This window comes from Octopus bimaculoides, chromosome 6, assembly GCF_046866305.1.
Source record: "Octopus bimaculoides isolate indiv1 chromosome 6, ASM4686630v1, whole genome shotgun sequence".
Classification (NCBI taxonomy): domain Eukaryota; kingdom Metazoa; phylum Mollusca; class Cephalopoda; order Octopoda; family Octopodidae; genus Octopus; species Octopus bimaculoides.
This window is the reverse complement of record NC_142933.1, coordinates 21821598-21844172: the sequence shown is the minus strand read 5'-3', so window position 1 is coordinate 21844172 and position 22575 is coordinate 21821598. Positions and strand designations below refer to the sequence as shown.

At 39.2% G+C, this 22575-nt stretch overlaps 1 protein-coding gene across 3 annotated transcripts in view; it reads left to right on the top strand.

The window, feature by feature from the left end:
* LOC106871477 (pecanex-like protein 4) overlaps positions 1-22575 on the top strand; it is a 76331-nt gene that overhangs the window by 7294 nt on the left and 46462 nt on the right. The window contains exon 1 of one of the 3 annotated variants that reach the window (XM_052968989.2): positions 5548-5715. The exons of the other annotated variants lie outside the window; for them this stretch is intronic. The gene's annotated coding sequence lies outside the window, so the exon portion shown is untranslated. Of the gene's footprint in view, positions 1-5547; positions 5716-22575 lie in introns of those variants that run through there. 3 annotated transcript variants of the gene reach the window in all.

The following is a 22575-nucleotide window of genomic DNA, read 5'->3' as shown; positions in this document are numbered from 1 at the left end:
TTGGACATATTCTCACTTTGATGGCATGATAGGCAAATTGGACATATTCTCACTTTGATGGCATGCACTGCTCTCCCACTCAATAATAATAATAATGGTTTCAAATTTTGCCACATGGGTAGCCATTTTGGGGGAGGGGACGTGTTAATTACATCTAGTGTTCAACCTGGTACTTAATTAATCGATACTGAAAGGATGAAAGGCAAAATCAACCTCAGTGGAATTTGAACTCAGAATGTAGTGGCAGACGAAATACTGCTAAGCATTTCGCCTGGCATGCTAACAATTCTGCCAGCTTGCTGACCTAATAATAATAATAATAATAATAATCCTTTCTACTATAGACACAGGGCCTGAAATTTGGGGGAGGGGGATAGTTGGTTACATCAACCCCAGTACTCAACTGGTACTTAATTTATCGACCCTAAAAGGATGAAAGGCAAAGTCGACCTTGGCGGAATTTGAACTCAGAACCCTAACAATTCTGCCAGCTCACTGCCTTAATAGTAATAATGAGGATGATGGTTTCAAATTTTGGCACAAGACCAACAATTTCAGGGAGGGAGGTAAATCGATTACATCAACTCCAGGGCTCAACTGGCACTTGTTTTATCAACCCCAAAACGATGAAAGGCAAAGGGTGGATTTCAGTGGAATTTGAACTCTAAACATAAAGGACAATGAAATGCCTCTAAGCATTTTGTCCAGTACAGTAACATTTCTAACAGCTTAATAATAATAATAATCCTTTCTACTAAAGGCACAAGGCCTAAAATTTGGTGGGAAGGGATTAGTTGATTACATCAACCCCAGTATTTCACTGGTACTTTATTTATCGACCTTGAAAGGATGAAAGGTAAAGTCAAGATAGGAGGAATTTAAGTGCTCAGAATGTTAAGACAGATGAAATATCACTAAGCATTTTGTATGACGTGCTAATGATTCTACCAGCTCACCACTTCCATTATTATCATCATCATTGTTTAATGTCCACTTTCCATGCTAGAATGAGTTGGATGGTTTGACTGAGGACTGGCAAGCCAGGCTGCCCTTCCTAACACCAGCCATTCCAAGAGTGTAGTGGGTGCTTTTTACATGCCACCAGCATGGGAGCCAGTCAGGGGGCAATTGTTTCAAACTTAGGCACTAGACCAGTGGTTTTGAGTGTTGAGACAGATCGGTTTCATCAATCCCAGTACTTTATCTTATTGCCCTTGAAGCAAAGTTGACTTCAGCAGGGTTTGAACTTAAAACTTAAATAGCTGAGAGAAATACTTCAAAGCATATTTCCAGTGCTCCAACAGTTATGTCATTTCACTGCTCTCAAAAAAGTGATGATATTTGATTTCTTCATATTTTTTTTGGACACAAGGCCAGCAGTTTTGAGGGTAGGGGTTGCTCAATAATAATAATAATAATAATGATAATAGGTCTTTCAAATTTTGGTTAAAGGCCAGCAGTGTTGGTGTTGCGGTATGCCTCAGTGTTCAACTGGTACTTATTTTATCAACCCTGAAATGTAAATCGATACTGTTTAAGCCCAGTGGTTCTCAACCAAAGTTCATATGGCCCTTGGGGGTCCATGTAAGATTTTGTTGTTAAAATTTATCTGCAATAAATTGGTTATACTTCCACAATACACAAAGTATTTTAATAATTATTTTTATACAATTCCTAATATTATAAAAATATAATAGGATTTTTTTAACATCCAGTGGCTAGGAGGGTCCATCCAAATAAAATAGTAATCAAAGGGCTCCAAAGGTAAAAAATGGTAAAACACTGGTTTAACCTTTTACTGATTTTGCCCTCCTAATTATAAGGACTTTCTTTGTAAAGAATTTTGATGACCTTTTTTTTGTACTTCTGATGATGACAATATAGTTTTAGAGAGCTCTAGCTATGAATTAAAGCACCAGTAACAATGGCAACATGAACTGTAGTATCAGCAACAATAACATCAATAAAAGCATCATTTAACATTATCAGCATTCTAGCCAGCTCTATCATAGTACTAAGTTGAGATAGTGTTGACTACAAGTTATTTTTATTGAGGCCTTTATTGTCTCTTTCTTTCTGCCTCTGTCTGACTGACTCCTCCCCCTCCCCCTCCCCCTCTCCCCCTCCCTCTCCATCCTTCTCTTTCTGACTGTCTGTCATCATAACAGGCTATAGTCTCTCTCTCTCTCTCTCTCTCTCTCTCTCTCTCTCTCTCTCTCTCTCTCTCTCTTTCTCTCTCTCTTTCTCTCTCTTTTTCACAAATGGCAAAACTGTCTTATATATCTGCTGGCGATATTCTCTCTCTGACACACATACATGCACACAATCACATATGCCTGAATGTCCAATATGTATCTATCAAAGTAATAATTATCTCACTACACTGGTGACAATGATATAAATGGAATCAAGGTGAAGAGCTGCAACATTTGTCACCAGGGTATCCATCATCTGAGTAATGAAACCCTTATTGATTTTGGTGGTGTGGGGGAAACAGAGTTGTGATGTTCATGACATTTCCAAAACCATTTGTAGAATAAGGTAAGGAACTGTAATGGAAATTGAACCAGGATATTCTTGATAGCGAAGTGAACTAAGGTAATGTAGAACTAAGTGCCCTATTCCAAATACAGGTTGAAATAATACCTGCATGGGTTTTGAACTAACTGAAGACCATCTATCTTTTATCATTTTACTTGTTTCAGTCATTAGACTACAGCCATGCTTCAAGAATTTTTAGTCAGATGAATTGACCCCAGTACTATTTTTAAGCCTGATACTTATTCTATTGATCACTTCTGCTGAACCACTAAGTTACAGGGATGTAAACACACCAACACTGGTTGTCAAGCAGTGATGGGAGACAAACACACACACATTTATATATAACGAACCTCCACCAACTATTCTGCCTTTATATCTGTGCACATCTTTCAATGCCATAAGGTCTGCAAATCTAACGGAGGCCTCAAAAGACATTTTAAGATCCACAAAGATCAGAACTTAACTGCAACTCTTGGTGGTCCAAATTGGATATGCAAACTATGTGGGTGTCTTTTCAACACATTGTCTGGTTTTAAAAAGCCACACCAGATGCTATGATGGATCTACGGTGTAGGTAACAGGAGGTGGTCAGACTCTGCATAAGGAGTAGACAGCCACCATATATACACATCCACATACTGGGTTTCTTTGAGTTTCTGTCTACCAGATCCACTCACAAGGCTCTAGTCAACCCAAGGCTATATAATAAAAGACACTTGCCTAAGCTATCATGCAGTGGAACTGAACCCAGAACCATGTATTTCGAAGCAAGCTTCTTACCACACAGCCACACCACTTTTCTATCTCATTCTTTTCGAAAATGAATTCCACATCAATATATCTTGTTACTGTATTCATTGGATGACATTAACTAAGCGCTCAGCAAATAGAGTTGAAATACTATAGTAAATGGGTACTCAACTACCTGACCTTAGGCTGTGAGTTCAAACCAGCTACAGGTATTTTGTTAGGCTTCTGGGCAAAATACTTTGGCCCACATCACCTCTCCACTTATCTGCTGGAAGAATATGTAGCAAATAATCTGGAAACATCAATTGAGTTAGACCTTAATCTCATGAAGTCTTTAAGAGCTCTTTGGGAATTAGTTGATATTTACAAGTTTGCTCTTTCTGTTCACTGAATAAATACTAAAGGAGATGTTCTAAATTCTCTGGCTTGTATGTAGGGATGTAAAAAATAAGATAACTGAAGATGAATGGAAACAGCCTTAAATCTCTAAATTTGAAAGATATACAGAAAAAAATATCTGTGGATAACTAGTGACATCTTGTATATTGAATCACAAGGGGTTTAAACAGATATTTAAAATATATAGGAAAACATATTTCACTTTCTTGTGGAATGGTAATAATATCAACTGTTTCTAACATAAACTCAAGGTCAGAAATTTGTGGAGAGGGATTAGTCAATTACATTGACCCCCAGTACTTGATCAGTACTTTATCTTATTGATATTGAAGGGTTGAAAGGCAAAATTTATCTCAGCAATTTGAACTGTAAACATAAAGTGCCAGAAGAAATGCTGCATGGTATTTTATTTAATATTCTAATAGTTCTGCTATCCACTGCTCTTTTACTACTACTACTACTACTACTACTACTACTACAAATAATGTAATAATAATAATGATCCTTTCTTCTATGGGCACAGTTCCTGAAATTTGGGTGAGGAGCTGGTTGATTACATCGACCCCAATGCACAACTGGTACTTATTTTATTGATCCTGAAAGAATAAAAGGTAGATTTCCCCAGCAGAGTTTGAAGTCAGACAGATGAAATGCCACTAAGCATTTTGTCTCAATAAAAGATGGGATGGAACATGTTTACTTGTAGGTCTACTTAACTAATTTGTTATTGTTGTTGGCACTCTGTCGCTTACGACGTCAAGTGTTCCAGTTGATCCGATCAATGGAACAGCCTGCTCGTGAAATTAACGTGCAAGTGGCTGAGCACTCCACAGACACGTGTACCCTTAACGTAGTTCTCGGGGATATTCAGCGTGACACAGTGTGACAAGGCTGACCCTTTGAATTACAGGCACAACAAAAACAGGAAGTAAGAGTGAGAGAAAGTTGTGGTGAAAGAATACAACAGGGTTCGCCACAATCCCCTGCCGGAGCCTCGTGGAACTTTAGGTGTTTTCGCTCAATAAACACTCACGACGCCTGGTCTGGGAATCAAAACTGCGATCCTATGACTGCGAGTCCGCTGCCCTAACCACTGGGCCATTGCGCCTCCACTTAACTAATACTTATCTAGTATTAACGAACTGTACAATTACTTGTGAGAGAGTCTCTACATGGCTGCTTGACTTGATAGAAATAAAAGCCACATTATATACTTTTATCTTAAATTTACCTACATTAGATAATGTAGTCCAACATACTCATTAAAAAGTAAGATGGTCACAGCTGGACTGCTTTTGATCATAGGTCTGATGAATATCAGGGTTGACCTGGGGTGAAACAACAATGACACTACCAGCATCTACCTGACTGCTTCACCTTCTAGAAATAACAGCCTAATCTTTTTTTTAAATTACACTCTAATGCTTAAAAGAAAGAAGAAACACATTAGATGATGTAGTCCTAGATATATTCTATAACAGGGGTTTTCAAACTTTTTGACTTGCGGACCCCTTTATATTTTAGGCTTTACCTTAGGGACCCCCTTATAAATGCTTATGAAATTTATACATAAATATTTGCTTAAAATAACATATATTTTTACATTTATTTATTTAACAGTATTTAACAAAATAGGTTTATTGTCAATTAAAAGATTTCGATTAAAAAACATATATAAAATCAAATTGCCCATAAAAAGTATTTGCTGTCCACGGACCACAGTTTGAAAACCCCTGTTGTATAAGACAAGTTGATCATGGCTGGGTTAAGGCTTATGTTGGACTACACACAACATAACAACAACCTGAAGTAAATATGTTTTGATACATCAGACATGTTTACACATGCTACACTGTTTGGTTACTATGCAGTATAGCGTTCCAGATATAATATTTATCTGGAGCATCATACATAAGAGAAAACTGTGAGAAGTAGTGTGACCAAGATTCTCTTCATCCTTGGAGAGTTTAACAAACTCATTCAATAAGAAATTTGACCTTAGGAACAACTTCACGTAAATGAGTGAGTGTTTATATAAGAAGTTTCATTTTATTTTTTGTTCAGTGAAATACAATTCATTATCAATTCATTTCTTTATTGTTGTAGTGCACATGAGCACTATACACAATAATTTCATTATATTATAATATTTATTGTGTGTATCCTGGTTTTAAAATAAGTAACCATTTTTTGCATGCATAAGAGGTAACAGGAAGGGCATTGGGCCTTAAAACACTGCTTCAGAGAAACTATCATCATCATCGTTTAACGTCCGCTTTCCATGCTAGCATGGGTTGGACGATTTGACTGAGGACTGGTGAAACCGGATGGCAACACCAGGCTCCAGTCTGATTTGGCAGAGTTTCTACAGCTGGATGCCCTTCCTAACGCCAACCACTCAGAGAGTGTAGTGGGTGCTTTTACGTGTCACCCGCACGAAAACGGCCACGCTCGAAATGGTGTCTTTTATGTGCCACCCGCACAAGCCAGTCCAGGGGCACTGGCAACGATCTCGCTCGAAAATCCTACGGGAGCCAGTCAGGCGGTACTGGCAACGGCCACGCTCAATATCTAATTCACACATAATCATGATATCATTAATTTCTGTTTATCATCATCATTGTCATCACCATCATTATCATTTTATGTCTACTTTCTGTACTGGCATGAGTTGGATGATTCAAAATGATCCAACAAATTGCAGGACTGCATCGTGCTCCAGTTTTTTTTTAGTTTGGAGATAGTTTTTTACAGCTGAATGCCCTTCCTAATGCTAACCACTTTATGGTGTGTATTGGGTGCTGCTTTTTCCATGCCACCAGTACTAGCAAGGTCATCTTGTTACTCAGAAGACAACCCCCGCCAACTCAAAGGAGAATAGGAGAGACAGAGAGTGATGACAAAGGGCAAAGTATGATGAGAGAAACAGATTTATGGACAAGAGAATTTGAAATTCATTTTATCACTTTCTTTTTTCTTTTTTTTTTATATTTTACAAATACATTAAATTCTTTGTCATCCCCAGTTTTAATAACAATTGTTATATTTCAAAACAAGAATGGTCTGGTGCTAAATAACAATGCATAACATACAAGGTAAGGATACAATAACCTCAATTAAAGTACTGGAGTACTGACCATATATAGTTATAATTTCAAATCTTTTTACTGTGTTGTGTTTCTGAATAAAGTTTCTAATTCTGTTTGCTCCAATTTGTACTACTGAACCAAAGTAAGTGCCAATCCTTTTTCACATTTGAAGTGGGCTAGTTCTGGGGAGATCCGTACAGCTGCAAAAACAATTGCTCTAACAAATAATCCCGCTTATGTAAGCTAGGAAAATTGTATATTGTTGTTGATTAAGCAAACCTATGATGAGCGACATTCCAACCATGGTAATCCTGTCTTTTTAAAAGTTTCTAGAACTAAATCATCTAGTGTACCCTTTTTTCTTGAAAACTGGATGCTACTTCTAGCAGTTTGAGCAACTATGCAGAGACTCCCTTGGGAAAATGCAAAACTAATAATAATAATAATCCTTTCTACTATAGGCACAACACTTGAAATTTTTTTTGGAGGAGCGATAGTCAATTACATAGATCCCCAGTGCATAACTGGTACTTATTTAATCAACCCCGAAAGGATGAAAGACAAAATCAACCTCAGTAGAATTTGAACTCAGAACATAAAAAGAGATGAAATGCTATTAAGCATTTTACCTAGCATGCTAATGATTCTGCCTGGTCTTCACCATAGCAGCAGCAGCAGTAGCAGTAGTAGTAGTAGTAGTAGTAGTAATAGTAGTAGTTGTAGGGATTTGTCCTATTGGCAAGGGTCATAGATTGCTAGAAGCAGACATAGTTTGCTGAACTAAACTTAAGACCTGTCTATGTGGTCACTCAACCTGCTAGAAATAGCAGTCAGATCTTAAATCATTCTCCAAAATCTTAAATACAAGAAGATACATTAGAAAATGTCATGCTAGATACCCCTAAAAAAAAACAGGATCATCCAGTCAAAATGCCATATTTCTATCTTTTAGTCAGGCGGGGAGGTAGTGCCTGTGACCCTTCACAGAGCTTCTGAGATTAGCAGGTGGAAGAGGAGAAAGTATCCTCAAATCGAAGCCCTGACCTAAATGCTTGCAATGTAGTGGACTAAGGGCACCCAATGTACAAGGTGATGGTTTTAAACCAGGTGACAGATTAACTCTACCACCCAAGTGCCCATTGCAGGATTTGAATTCAGAATACAAAGAGCCAGAACAAATATTGGATCTTTTTGGTTTGACGGGCAACACTTGCTTTCTTAACGAAACACTTTCAAACTTGGGATACTGGTAGAATGTGTCATATAAAACATCTTTTTCTCTTAGCCTTCTTAACAAAAATTACTTCTTAATAAGTTATTTCATGTTAAAGTTGTCGTATTTCTGTAATTTCAACCAATCACTGACGTCTATTCAGCTGAATACAGTTACTGCTCTTTTTATAAACAATAATTTTTACCGGTGTTAAGAGTGTTATTCCCTGTTTAATTATATCATTATTCCCTAGTAAGGGTTTAGGGTTTCAGGGTTAGGGTTCGGGTTTTAGAGTTAGGGTTCGGGTTAGGGTTAGGGTTATGGTTATGAGTTATAGGGTTTTAGGGTTAGGGTTAAGGTTATGGCAAAAATGATCATAACCTTAACCGTAATCCTGAAACTAACCCTAACTCTAAAACCCGAACCCTAACCCTAAAACCCTAAAGCTAAAACCAGTACAAACGCACGAACAATGTCATAAATAACAGTGACAAACGAAATATATACCGCTGATAGTTGTTGTTGACAACGGATAGTTTTTGTTGACAAACAACGGCACTAATTTTATTCAAGGGAAAAGATCCCCTGACACCGTTGTTTACATTCCACGCCATTAATTGTTTTCACCTCAATAGACGTCAGTGATTGGTTGAAATTACCAAAATACGACAACTTTTTACATGAAATAACTTCGAATACAAAATTTTTTATCTGTTCTATAATACAAAATATACAAGTATATGAAGTTTGAAAGTGTTTCGGTACCAAAAACACTACATAAAACATTAATGAAAAATGTTGCCCGTCAATCCAAAAAGATCCCAAATATTACAAGGCATCTAATCCAATTATCTTATAGTTCTGTCAACCCACTACCATGGATTGGTAATTTTTTATCCCCCACCCTTCAAGAATAAATGGTAAAATTGACCTACGTCTGTTTGATGTTATCCAACAAGAACCCCAAATATATGAAAGACAAAGTCTGGATTTGAACATGAGGCTCAGAGAGAGGAAGCTAGGCACTGATTCTGCTAATCCACTGCCCTATTATGATATTAATCTTAACTTTTTAATGTAAGAACAGTTAACAGAAGTTTTTTTAGGTGTTTTCACATAGTGACCCTGTTAGATTCCCTTTTATAGATAAGAGTGGAACACCAATGTGTTTAACATTCATACTATTGTTGCATCATTTATTTATTCCAGTTGAACTTAACAGTGCAAGCCAATGAAACACTCATCTATTATGCAGTGCTCCTGCTACCTACAGCTGTCAACTAACATTTCCTCCCTCCCTCCATGTAACTTAGAATTAATAATGAATTAGTGAGCATTGCCAATGTTTTGCTCTTTGGGCTCAGTAAGGTGAGCCAATGAAACACTCATCAATTATGCAGTGCTCCAGCTGCCTACGTCCCCCACCATTCACCTTCATTTATAACATCATTTGGGGGGGGGGGGGCTACCATAACCCCTTCCACAATTCTACAAAGGAAATGGGATGTTTTGAACTCCTTCCTCTTTGTACTATTCTGGGTAGCACCTGATGGCACAGAACAATGTATGCTGTGCATACAGGTCGAAGATGGTGGCCGGGTGAAGCCAGTAAAACCTGTAGCAGACACCAAGTTCAATCCCCGCAAGTCAGCAGTGTGAGTGTGTAGACATGATGTGTCTGCTGTTCATACTTCCTAGCTACTCCCTTTCTCCCACCTCTCCCTCCATCCACTTTTAACACAAACTCTACCACCAGCACCCTCTGGATGTTTGCCCTGTAAGGACACCCAATACTGAAAATATTTACATACAGGGGGGTTTTCCCCCCACCACCGCGTCCACCCCAGCACTTCTTATGATGGAGGTGGAGTGAGTCGTTTCCTTTCCTTCTCTCTTCCCTTTTCTATCTGTCTCTTTCTCTTTGCCACCCCCAGGATCTCTCTCTCTCTCTCTCTATTGCAGTCTCCCTCTTCTCCCTTCTCTCTCTTTCATATGTCTCATTCTGCCCCTCCCAGGCTCTCTCTCTCTCTCTCTCTCTCTCTCTCTCTCTCTCTCTCTCTCTTCTTTGAGTGTGTGTTTGTTATATTTCCGCCTCCCTTTGTCTCCATTTTTCTTTCTCTCTGTCTTTCTCTCTTCGTCTTTTTCTCCCATTCACACTCGGTTTATGTTAGCTTGTGTAAGTATGTATTTGTTCCTAAATGTATTTTATTTCTTTTTCTCTTCCCACCTCTCTCTCTCTGTTAAAACATGCATGTGTATCATGTATGAGTTTTTTTCTGTGTCTCATCTGTTTTGTCTGTATATCAATATTTTCTGTGTATTTGTGTGAATTCTACATCTCCTGCATGCTCCCTCTTTCCCCCCCCCCCCATAACTCTCAACGGCCCTTGCTAGTGCTCACTTATCCACCTCATTTCAACCCCTAAACCTAATCAGCCCTCCTATTCTGTGACAATTTTATTTCTAACCAAATGACCAGTCAAGAGAAAGAGAGAGAGTGCGTGTGTGTGTGTGTGTCTGTGTCAGTACGTGTGTATGTGCACACAATATGGCTGAGAGAAAAGTACCTCTGGGGAGGATGTGTATGCTAAATAACACATATGGTAGTATTACATATGTAATATAGTGAGCGGAAGAAGTTCCATTGACATTCATAACATCACTACATTCCATATATATATAGAGAGAGAGACAGAGAGATAGACAGACAGACATACAGACAGACAAACAGAGAGATAGACAGACAGACAGAGGTATGTCTTATGTGTATTGTTCATTTCTAATTCTTGCTAATGAAATTAGCAAGACTATCGTAAGTTTCTCAACTCAGTACATAACCTATATGAAACCAATATATTCCCCTCGACCATACTGTTGATACTCATAATCCATGTGCTATACCTACAGGTATCAGTGATAATGGGCTGCCCGTTCCAAAGTCTAAAGATTCCTGGTTTTTCTTGAGAAGGATACAGGAATTGTTTACTGTTTTCCTTTGCCTTCTGTTTGCTGACTGTTTACTCCACTAATCTATTGTTCTCCCTAACTTATCCTTGAGGCACAGGTCCTTAACCCTTAGCAGGAGGCCCAGTTCATGTGATATCAGGGCTTCTCTGTATTTCAGTGAGTCTATGTAACACATGTCTTGGGGACCAACCTGCCTCTGAAACCTGTATTTGTTATCCATGGGACCATCTTCTGCTATTTGTCTTATAACTAATCTCCTTGATAGAGCCCTAGTTATAGGTTAGATAGTCGCCCTGGGGCAGAGCAGACCTGGAAATAGTAGTGACTAAGGATTAACTCCAGTGCTCCTAAGCTGGAGCCACACCATCAAATGCCATTTAATGTCTTTTCCAGGACAATTATATACTGATCACCTCTAGGTTTTGCCAACTGAGTAGAATGTGCTATGCTGAGGAGTTATAATAATACTGAAACATGTTTGTTACTTTTATAATTGGGTTTAAAAACAAAAGTTGCTCCCATCTGTATTGTCTTTACTTTCCAAAAATTTCAGTTAGTTAATTTTAGTAGAGCTACCCCATGCACTTGTTTTTACTTATTTATCTAAATATTAAACACCCTACTACTAAGAGTTTTTGTCTGTTGATTGTAAGTATAATATGAATTAATCAAAGTTTTCCAACTCACTGTATTACATATATCAGATTCTACTGTGTGTGTGTGAGACAGTGATGTGTTTGTATGTCGGAGTGTGTTTGTGGTGTGATACATATTTAAGTATGTGTCTGTCTCTGACATATGGTATGTTTTTATGTGTGGAAATGTTTGTATGTTTGTGTGGCAGTGGTGAAATTTTATGAACTGTGGGTGTGTGTATGTGTATATAAAAATCTTGTGTATAGAATGTATGTATTTGTGATGTGATATTTATATGTCTATCTGGTTCTGATGCATGCTGTGCTTTTGTGTATTATAGATGTGTTTGTGATATAGCTGTATGGCATGTATTTATACACACACACAGTCATAAACATGCTCATATATATTTATACTGAACACACATCTGTACATACTGCATTCAGACACTGAGATATATACTCTCTCACTCCCTTTCTCTCTCTCTCTCTCTCTCTCTCTCTCTCTCTCTCTCTCTCTCTCTCTCTCTCTCTCTCTCACACACACACACAGAACTAGTGATAGATGACTAAATGTCACAAGAATGTCATTTATAGATGAACACAGACAGATAAACACTTAAGTTGACATCTCCAGCCCACCCTCCTCTCAATTTACACCTCCATTGTCTCTTTTCACAACACCCCTCACCCATTACACACCTGTAAGAATGATTTCAGAACATTAACTCTTTGGCATCATTTCACACTTATCTCACCTACATGGGTGGGTAGAGTAAGTAGTAAGAAAGAGAAAGAGAGGAAGGGAAAGTATAAAAGAACTGGAGAAAAAGAGAGGCATGAGCATGAGGAAAGAAAAAGAGAGAGAGATTGAGAGAAGATTAAAAGAGTCTCAAGATACAGTTAGATTGGTAGAGCAACTAGGATGTCTGTATGTTGTGTGCACATTATATATATATATATATATATATCATCATCATCATCATCATCATCGTTTAACGTCCGCTTTCCATGCTAGCATGGGTTGGACGATTTGACTGAGGACTGGTGAAACCGGATGGCAACACCAGGCTCCAGTCTGATTTGGCAGAGTTTCTACAGCTGGATGCCCTTCCTAACGCCAACCACTCAGAGAGTGTAGTGGGTGCTTTTACGTGTCACCCGCACGAAAACGGCCACGCTCGAAATGGTGTCTTTTATGTGCCACCCGCACAAGCCAGTCCAGGGGCACTGGCAACGATCTCGCTCGAAAATCCTACGGGAGCCAGTCAGGCGGTACTGGCAACGGCCACGCTCAAAATGGTGCATATATATATATATATATATATATATATATATATATATAAACAAACAGTAAATAAGTATATGCATATATACGTACAGGTATGTGCATACCGACATCCACCTGTATGTAAAGGTGCATATCTGGGTACAGGACATTGCAAACAAAACGTAGTCGAGAAAACACACAAGCCACATAGAGAACATTCTTCTTCATCAGCTACCCCCGTTTTAACACCGGCGTTTCGAAGAGCTGGGTAGGACGCATCATTAAAACGGCTCTTCCCATGGACCGCAAATTAAATTTGTATACACAAATTAAACCTTGCCATGGAGGAATGTAGTGGCGGACAAAAAACAAGACAGGAAAACAAATAGAAAAGGCTTTACGGCCAGACGGGAAAAATTATGTGGGATCTTTTTAAAACGGGGGCCACATTTTTCATTAATGTTTTACATAGTGTTTTTGGTACCGAAAGACTTTCAAACTTCGTATACTTATCTATTTTGTGTTATAGAACAGAAAAATATTTTTGTATTCGAATTTATTTCATGTAAAAAAATTGTCTTATTTCGATAATTTCAACCAATCACTGACAAGTATTCAGTTGTTTATATTTACTCCTTTGGCTGATTAAGCCATAGCTTCGTTTTTACTTGCTTTTTTCATTTTAAATTTGCTTTTTCATCTTCTTTTTTTTTTCTTTGTTTTATGAATATCGGCTGAATGGACGTCAGTGATTGGTTGAAATTATAGAAATGCGACAACTTTAACATGGAATAACTTAGGGATTTCTTTGTTTTTTAAGAAGATTAAGAGAAAAAGATGTTTTATATGACACATTCTACCAGTGTTCCAAGTTTCAAAGTGTTTCGTTAATGAAAAATGTGGCCCCCGTTTTAAAAAAGATCCATTATGTGTGTATGAACGCTGTGAGGCACGAACTTGAAAGTAGGGACGAAGTGAGTTCGCGTGTTTGCTCGGCGATAGCCAAGGAAGAAAAGGATTATTAGGTGCAGGCATGTCTGTGTGGTAAGAAGCTTGCTTCCCAACCACATGGTTCTGTGTTCAGTCCTTGGGCAAGTGTCTTCTGCTATAGCCTTGGGCCAACCAAAGCTTTGTGAGTGGATTTGGTAGATGGAAACTGAAAGAAGCCCATTGTGTTTATATGTGTGTGTGTATATATGTACGTATCTGTGTGTGTGTGTCTGTGTTTGTCCCCCCAACCATCACTTGACAATCAATGTTGGTGTGTTTACATCTCTGTAACTTAGCGGTTCAGCAAAAGAGACCAATAGAATAAGTACTAGGCATGCAAACCAATTTCTTCAACTAAAACCCTTTAAGGCAGTGTTCCAGCAAGGCCACATTCAAATGACAGAAGCAAGTAAGAGAATATATATATAATCATCGTCATCATTATACTTCCATGTTCCATGCTAGCATGGGTTGAACAGTTTTACAGGATCCAGTGTATCCAAGGACTGCATTGAGCTCTGTTGTCTGCTTTGGCATGCTTTCTACAGCTGCAGGCCCCTCCTAATGCCCATCACTTCACTGAGTACTTTTTTCCTGCCGCCTACACTATTGCTGTTGCCATGCAGTTCACATGACTACAAACTGTGGGTTGGTGATGGTGGTCAGCTTCCTGCTAGGGGATAAGGGGATTACTATGAGAAGGGAGGGGCTAGAACAGGTTCTTGTAGAGGGATCTGCATGCCTACTCGCACCTAGTAGAAGAAAGGGGGTGGGGGACAGAAAGAGAAAATGTACTAATTCTTTCATACACGCACACGCACGTTGCACATCAACTGGAGCATGGTTGCTTTAATGCAGTGCTCAGCATGACTACAGTCCAGTGACTGAAACAAGTAAATTATAAAATATATATATATATATATGTGTGTGTGTATGTGTATGTATGTATGCATGTGTATATGTATATATATATATATATATATATATATATATATATACACATATGTATGTATGTGTATATATATATATATATATATATATATATATATATATATATATATACACACATATGTATGTATGTATATATATATATATATATATATATATATATATATACACACATATGTATGTATGTATATATATATATATATATATATATATACACACATATGTATGTATGTATATATATATATATATATATATATATATATATATATATTATATGCATGGTCGGTTACCAGAGTCATTAAGAAGTCAAAAGAATTTGTGGTGTTATTTGTTCTAACACTTTCATTCAAATCATGCACCAACGCCAGCTTTCAGAGTCAATACATATCGGTCAGTGCTTGTGCAGTCTTCTTTCTCTCCAGCTGTTACATCCTAAATGTTCCACTGAATCTAACAGGAAGAGGTCAAGAGATTGTCGCAATTTGCTTTAATCTGTATGTGAACTTGTCTGATGGTACTTCCAGTAATAAATTCTACATCAAAAGTACCATAAGGCTAGTTTACATATGGCTTAGCCCTTTCGGCCCAGCTGGTACACATTTGTACCAGTCAAAAATTTTACAACCCAAATCTTTAAAATTCCCATTCTATGTGATGCAGTATAGTACCACACTGGTTTTTCTGGTAAGTATGTAGCACCTGGCATATGATTGGAGTGTATGACACTATAATGACAGCTCAAAAGCTTGCGTGCGTTCAAACCCCCCACTATCACCGACTGCTTTTAAGTGTTTATTATTGGTTCTCATGCTTTGGTAAGTTATTCATAAGATTTTCTTCATTGTAAACATATTTACTTAATCATAAACATATTGTGCATACTTTATAAGCATTGGATAGTAATATTTTTGCAACAATGTTGCAACACATATTTCTAAAAGTAAATAATTTTGACTGGTACACACCTGTACTGTTGTGGTTTTGTATAGGTACACACTTGTACCATTGTAATTTGTTGTATAGCTAAGATTGTACCAGTTGTGTTATAAAACTGTTCTATAGAGAAACGTCTATTTGTTGTGAATCAAGCATACATATACAATTTTCTCAATTAACTTTTGTATTACTCCCTAATATTTGAAATTTTCATTTTTTTTTTTTTTGCAAGATTCACTGCGATATTTTGATACAACTGGTATGTACATGGTACTTCATCTAAATACAATGGTACATGCATGGTAGATTAAAAAACCCAAATGGTACAAATATGTACCAGACTAAAAATAGTGTCTACATAATTGACACCATCATAAACCATCTAATAAACATCAACACTATATAGTTTTCCAAAATTTTAGAGAAAATGCATGCAAATCTTGAGAAAAAAATTCCAGGTGGAAAAGGTTAAGGAACACCTTTATGCTAAAGGTTCACTCATCAAATAACACCTATGGAAATACCACACCCAAGACATCCAAGTTTCCATTGAAGCTACAGAAAGAAACATTGGTAACTTGAGAATAAAAGAAGCTATTTTAATTAACAAAGTTTTCTTTTCAGGTACACGACACTGCTTTTCCTCTTCCCAGGCTACAGGCCCACACCCCCAACACCCATACTGTTAGGATTGGCACTCTCAACGTCGGCACGCTGAAAGGTAGATCTGGTGAAATTGTTGAGATGCTTGAACGGAGATGCGTAGATATGTGCTGCATCCAGGAAGTAAGATGGAGAGGAGGTTCTGCAAGGTTCCTCACAGGCAAAGAACACAGGTACAAGATTTTCTGGGCAGGGAACACTGACGGGGTCGGGGGCGTAGGAATACTTCTAGCGGAGAAATGGGTGGATAAGGTAATCGAGGTCGTTAGAGTAAGTGACAGAGTACTTAAGATCAGACTAGTGCTTCATCATAGATTAGCTACTGTCATCTCAGCCTATGCACCTCAACCTGGGCTACCAGATGGTCTGAAAGACCAATTCTATGACACCCTCTTGCAAACTACCTCGTCGACGAGTGACAGGGACCTTCTCTTTGTGGCTGGAGACTTCAACGGTCATGTCGGACGTCGTGCTGGGGGCTTCCATGGCATACATGGAGGCTATGGCTTCGGTTCCCGCAACGAGGAGGGAACCAGACTGCTGGAGTTCTGTGATGCAACCAATCTTATGGTCTGCAATACCAACTTCAGGAAACCTGCCAGTCACCTAGTCACCTACCGCTCCGGCAGACACTCTAGCCAAATCGACTACATCCTCGCCAGAAATAGGGAAAGAGGGCGGCTTATAAATGCCAAAACCTACCCTGGCGAAGAATGTACCCCACAACATAGATTAGTAGTTAGCGACTTTGGGATCAAGGCAAAATGGGTGCCCAGAATTAGACAGGCTTGGAGAAGAAGGGTGTGGAAGCTTAAAGACCCTGCAAACGGACAGAGACTTAGAGACAAGTTACTTGAAGCATTTAACGAAATAGAAGGGGATATAGCATCATACAACGTGGAAGACAATTGGAGATTTCTGCGGGACAACCTGTTGAAAGCCACCGACCAGATTTGTGGGTGGTGTAAGGTCCCCTCCCAACCCAGAGTAACGTGGTGGTGGAACAAGGAGGTAGACAGGGCTATTAGACAAAAGAAACAAGCTTGGAAGGACTGGAAGAACGGTGGTAGCAGGGAATTGTACCAATGTACCAGAAGGGAGGCTAGGCGACAGGTTTATTTAGCCAGAGGGGAAGCAGATAAGGAAAGATTTGCCAATGTTCTGCGCCGTGAGGACCAAAGACTCGAGGTATTTCGGGTTGCAAGACAGTGTAGGAGAGAGAATAGTGATGTTGTAGGAGAGAAATGTGTTCGCATGGATGATGGTACGCTTGCATTAAATGAGGATGCAAAGAAAGAGGTCTGGAGATGCCACTACGATAGATTGCTTAATAAAGAGAATGAATGGGAGAAAGAGAGCCTGCCTTATGTCGACCCAATAGAGGGACCAGCTATCCGAGTTGATAGTACCAGGGTAGATAAAGCAATTAAGAGTATGAAGACCGGGAAAGCCCCCGGCCCATCAGGAATCACTGCAGAGATGCTCAAAATATCTGGCAGTGTTGGCTATAGCCTAGTCACCCGTATTACGAACCAGGTGATACACGAAGGAGTCATACCCTATGACTGGTGTAGCAGCATCATAGTCAACTGCTACAAAGGTAAAGGGGACGCTTTAGATACAAATAATTACAGAGGCATCAAGCTGTTAGATCAGGTTATGAAAATTACAGAGAGGGTCATAGCCCAACTAATTAGGGAGCGAATCAATTTAGATGAGATGCAGTTTGGGTTCGTGCCAGGTAAAAGCACTACTGATGCCTTATTTCTAGTGAGACAGTTGCAAGAGAAATACCTAGCCAAGGATAAACCTCTGTACCTGGCTTTCGTTGACATGGAGAAAGCCTTTGACAGGGTCCCCCGATCCCTTATCTGGTGGTCAATGAGGAAACTTGGGATAGAAGAATGGCTAGTGAGAGCTGTGCGAGCCATGTACAGAGATGCGGCCAGTAAGGTGAGGGTTGGAAATGAGTACAGCAATGAATTCCGGGTAGAGGTAGGGGTCCACCAAGGTTCCGTCCTCAGCCCCCTATTATTTACCATAGTCCTCCAGGCAATCACAGAGGAGTTCAAGACAGGTTGCCCCTGGGAGCTCCTCTATGCTGATGACCTTGCCCTAATTGCGGAGTCACTATCAGAACTAGAGGAGAAGTTTCAGGTGTGGAAGCAAGGTCTAGAATTGAAGGGCCTTAGAGTCAACCTAGCTAAAACCAAAATCCTAATAAGTAGGAAGGTAGATAAAACACAAACCCCTTCAGGTAGATGGCCCTGCTCAGTATGTAGAAAAGGAGTAGGTAGTAACTCTATAAGATGTACCCGGTGCAAGCTATGGACACATAAGAGGTGCAGCAACATCAAAGGCAGGTTAACTAGCAAGTTAGTTTTTGTTTGTGGCAGATGTTCAGGTGCAATAAAGACTGCAAACAAACAGGAAACAACTTCTATCTCATTCCAGGGTGAAAAACTAGAGGTAGTCGATAGCTTCCGCTATCTGGGCGACCAAGTTAGTAGTGGGGGTGGGTGCGCTGAAAGTGTAGCTGCTAGAATAAGAATAGCCTGGGCAAAGTTTAGAGAGCTCTTACCCCTGCTGGCGACAAAGGGACTCTCACTCAGAGTAAAAGGCAGACTGTATGACGCATGCGTACGAACAACCATGCTACATGGCAGTGAAACATGGGCTGTAACTGCTGAGGACATACGTAAGCTCGCAAGGAATGAAGCCAGTATGCTCCGTTGGATGTGTAATGTCAATGTGAATACCCGTCAGAGTGTAAGTATCTTGAGAGAAAAGCTGAACATTAGAAGCATCAGTTGTGGCGTGCAAGAGAGACGATTGCGCTGGTATGGACATGTGGTGAGAATGGAGGAGGATAGCTGCGTGAAAAAGTGCCACACCCTAACAGTTGAGGGAACCCGTGGAAGAGGTAGGCCCAGGAAGACCTGGGCTGAGGTGGTGAGGCAAGACCTTCGTACATTGGGCCTCACCGAGGCGATGACTACGGACCGAGACCTTTGGAAATGGGCTGTGCGTGAGAAGACCCGGCAAGCCAAGTAAGATCGTTGCCAGTGCCCCTGGACTGGTTCTTGTGCGGGTGGCACATGAGATGCACCATTTTGAGCGTGGCCGTTGCCAGTACCGCCTGACTGGCTCCTGTAGGATTTTCGAGCGAGATCGTTGCCAGTGCCCCTGGACTGGCTTGTGCGGGTGGCACATAAAAGACACCATTTCGAGCGTGGCCGTTTTCGTGCGGGTGACACGTAAAAGCACCCACTACACTCTCTGAGTGGTTGGCGTTAGGAAGAGCATCCAGCTGTAGAAACTCTGCCAAATCAGACTGGAGCCTGGTGTTGCCATCCGGTTTCACCAGTCCTCAGTCAAATCGTCCAACCCATGCTAGCATGGAAAGCGGACGTTAAACGATGATGATGATGATGATGATGAAGTACTTCCCATGAATTAATAGCAGACCTGAACTACACGCAGCTGGTTGGGTACCATAGCAACACAAAACAACTTTTCTCACACACACACACACACACACACACACACACACACACACACACACACACACACACACACACACACACACACACACACACACACACACACACACACACACACACACACACACACACACACACACACACACACACACACACTCTCTCTCTCTCTCTCTCTCTCTCTCTCTCTCTCTAGAGAAATCAAATCAAGATCTAATCCAATAGCATATTCTATCAAGGAATCTAAATAACATAATAACCTGTCTATACAATCCTGTGTAAGTAAAATAAATCCAACAAGGCAGTAACATGAGTGGAATCATTAGTGGGAGAATGAAAGCATATTTAATACAACCTGGGAACTTCCTTCATTAGCTGCCTGATGCATATCAATGCTGTTTCAGCACTTTCATCATCATTGTTTTACACATCTGCTTTTCCATACTGGCATGAACTGGATGAGCTTTCTGAAGTAGTGTTTTACAGCCAGATGCTCTTCCTTTTGCTGACTCTTTTAGTTGCTTATTATGAAACAAAAGGAATGCACGTAAAATACACCATTTTGAGCGTGGCTGTTGCCAGTACCTCCTGACTGGCCTTCGTGCTGGTGGCACGTAAAATCACCCACTATACTCTTGGAGTGGTTGGCATTAGGAGGGGCATCCAGCTGTAGATACTCTGCCAAATCAGATTGGAGCCTGGTGTAGCCATCTGGTTCACCAGTCCTCAGTCAAATCGTCCAACCCATGCTAGCATGGAAAGCAGACGTTAAACGATGATGATGATGATGATGATGATGATATATATATATATATATATATATATATATATATATATATATATATATATATATATATATCAGTTATTTATTTTCTGCTGAAGATTGTAGAAAGATAAAAACCATCTTTTGCTTCAGAATATATTTATTACATATTTTTGTTATAAACAGCATTTATTCTTTCTGATATTACTATGTCAAGATTTTTCATGCTTTAATATAAGTTATGTCTATATCTATATATTTTTATGTAATAATCTCCAATTTGTTGAAAAGAATGCTTTCATATGCATACAAATTCTGAAAACATATGTGTGCAGCAATTGTATATTCATGCAATTTTATCTATGTACAATACCCTTCTAAGATTCTGTAAGATTGTGTTTCTCTCATTAGCTATTTTCCATAAACAAAACGGAATATAAAAGTATACTTTCAACACCTCCCACTATATCTGGGAAATCGATTCTTCTTTGCATCTGAAATTTTTAGAAGTTATATAATTTTGGCACCTAACTTCAATACCCATTTATTTCCTGTTGAATATTGTAATGAATTGAAGTTGTTGTCCTTCCAGGATATTTATATACATTTTTGTTTTAAAGGTTAGTTGAAGCACATGCATAGCACTGTCCTTAAGAAGTTTGCCTCTCAATCACATGGTCTTGAGTTCAGTTGCACTGTGTGACACTTTAGGTGTCTTCAACTCAAGCCCCAATCTAACACAAAGCCTTGTAAATAGATTTGTTAGATGGAAACTGAAAGAAGTCCCTTTTATATGTGTGTACTCATAACCTGACAGCATCTGATGATTGTAAATGAACATCGTCATACAAGTGATGCTGTTCATTTTCAGTCTTCCAGCAAAAACACATCTGGGTGTGGGAAACTATTTACTTGCTTGGAAACGAGGGTTAGTGACAGGAATGGTATCCATCCAGAGAGAATCTGCCTCTATAAGTGCTTTCTGATACATGCAAGCATGTCATTAAATGATGATGATGACTGTAAAACAGTGCGTCAGTAATACATATGTCTAACCCATGCTAGCATCAGAAAACGGATGTAAAGATGAATGAATGACTGTATATTGGTATTGATTATCAGAGGAATCAGCTATAATGTACAAGAGTGAATGGAAGAAGACAATTGGTATGAAGGACAACAATTGGTCAGTGGAGTGGCAAGTGATCCATGGAAGAAGTAGTGAGTGAGGTTTCCTTCAGAATGCTGGACTGCACAAAGACAATAAGGGACTACAACACTCTCTGTTTGAGCAAAACTGTCCAATCCATGCCAGCATGGAAAAACAGATGTGAAATTATGACAATAATTTCATATATATATATATCAAAGAAACAAGAACAACTATTCATTACATTTATACCAAGGTATTAAGAGTTTATGCATACACACACATTTTAAAAACCAGAAAACCATTTTTGTAATTTTTTTTTTTTTTGTCCCACTTCTTTCTAGCTCTCTCTCAAACAACAATGAGCACATTGTTTTAATTTCTTATTGCTATACACACATACACACCATCATTATCATCACCACCGTCGTCATCAAATTCTTCATGTTCATTGTAGTGGTAGTGGTGGTTTGTTGTCATCAGACACCTTTTATATTCACAACTAAACAGCAGTTATCCACCACAGTCACTACCACCAATACCACTATCACCTCCACAACCTCTCACAACAACCAATATCACCACTTTCATTACCACAACCTCTACCTCCACCACTACTACTACTGCAACTATCACTATTACACCTCAACCACGACAACCAATATCATATCACCACATCCACTACCTCCACCACCAGTACAACTATCATCACCTTAACCATCATCATCAATACTACCATTACTACTAACACCACCACC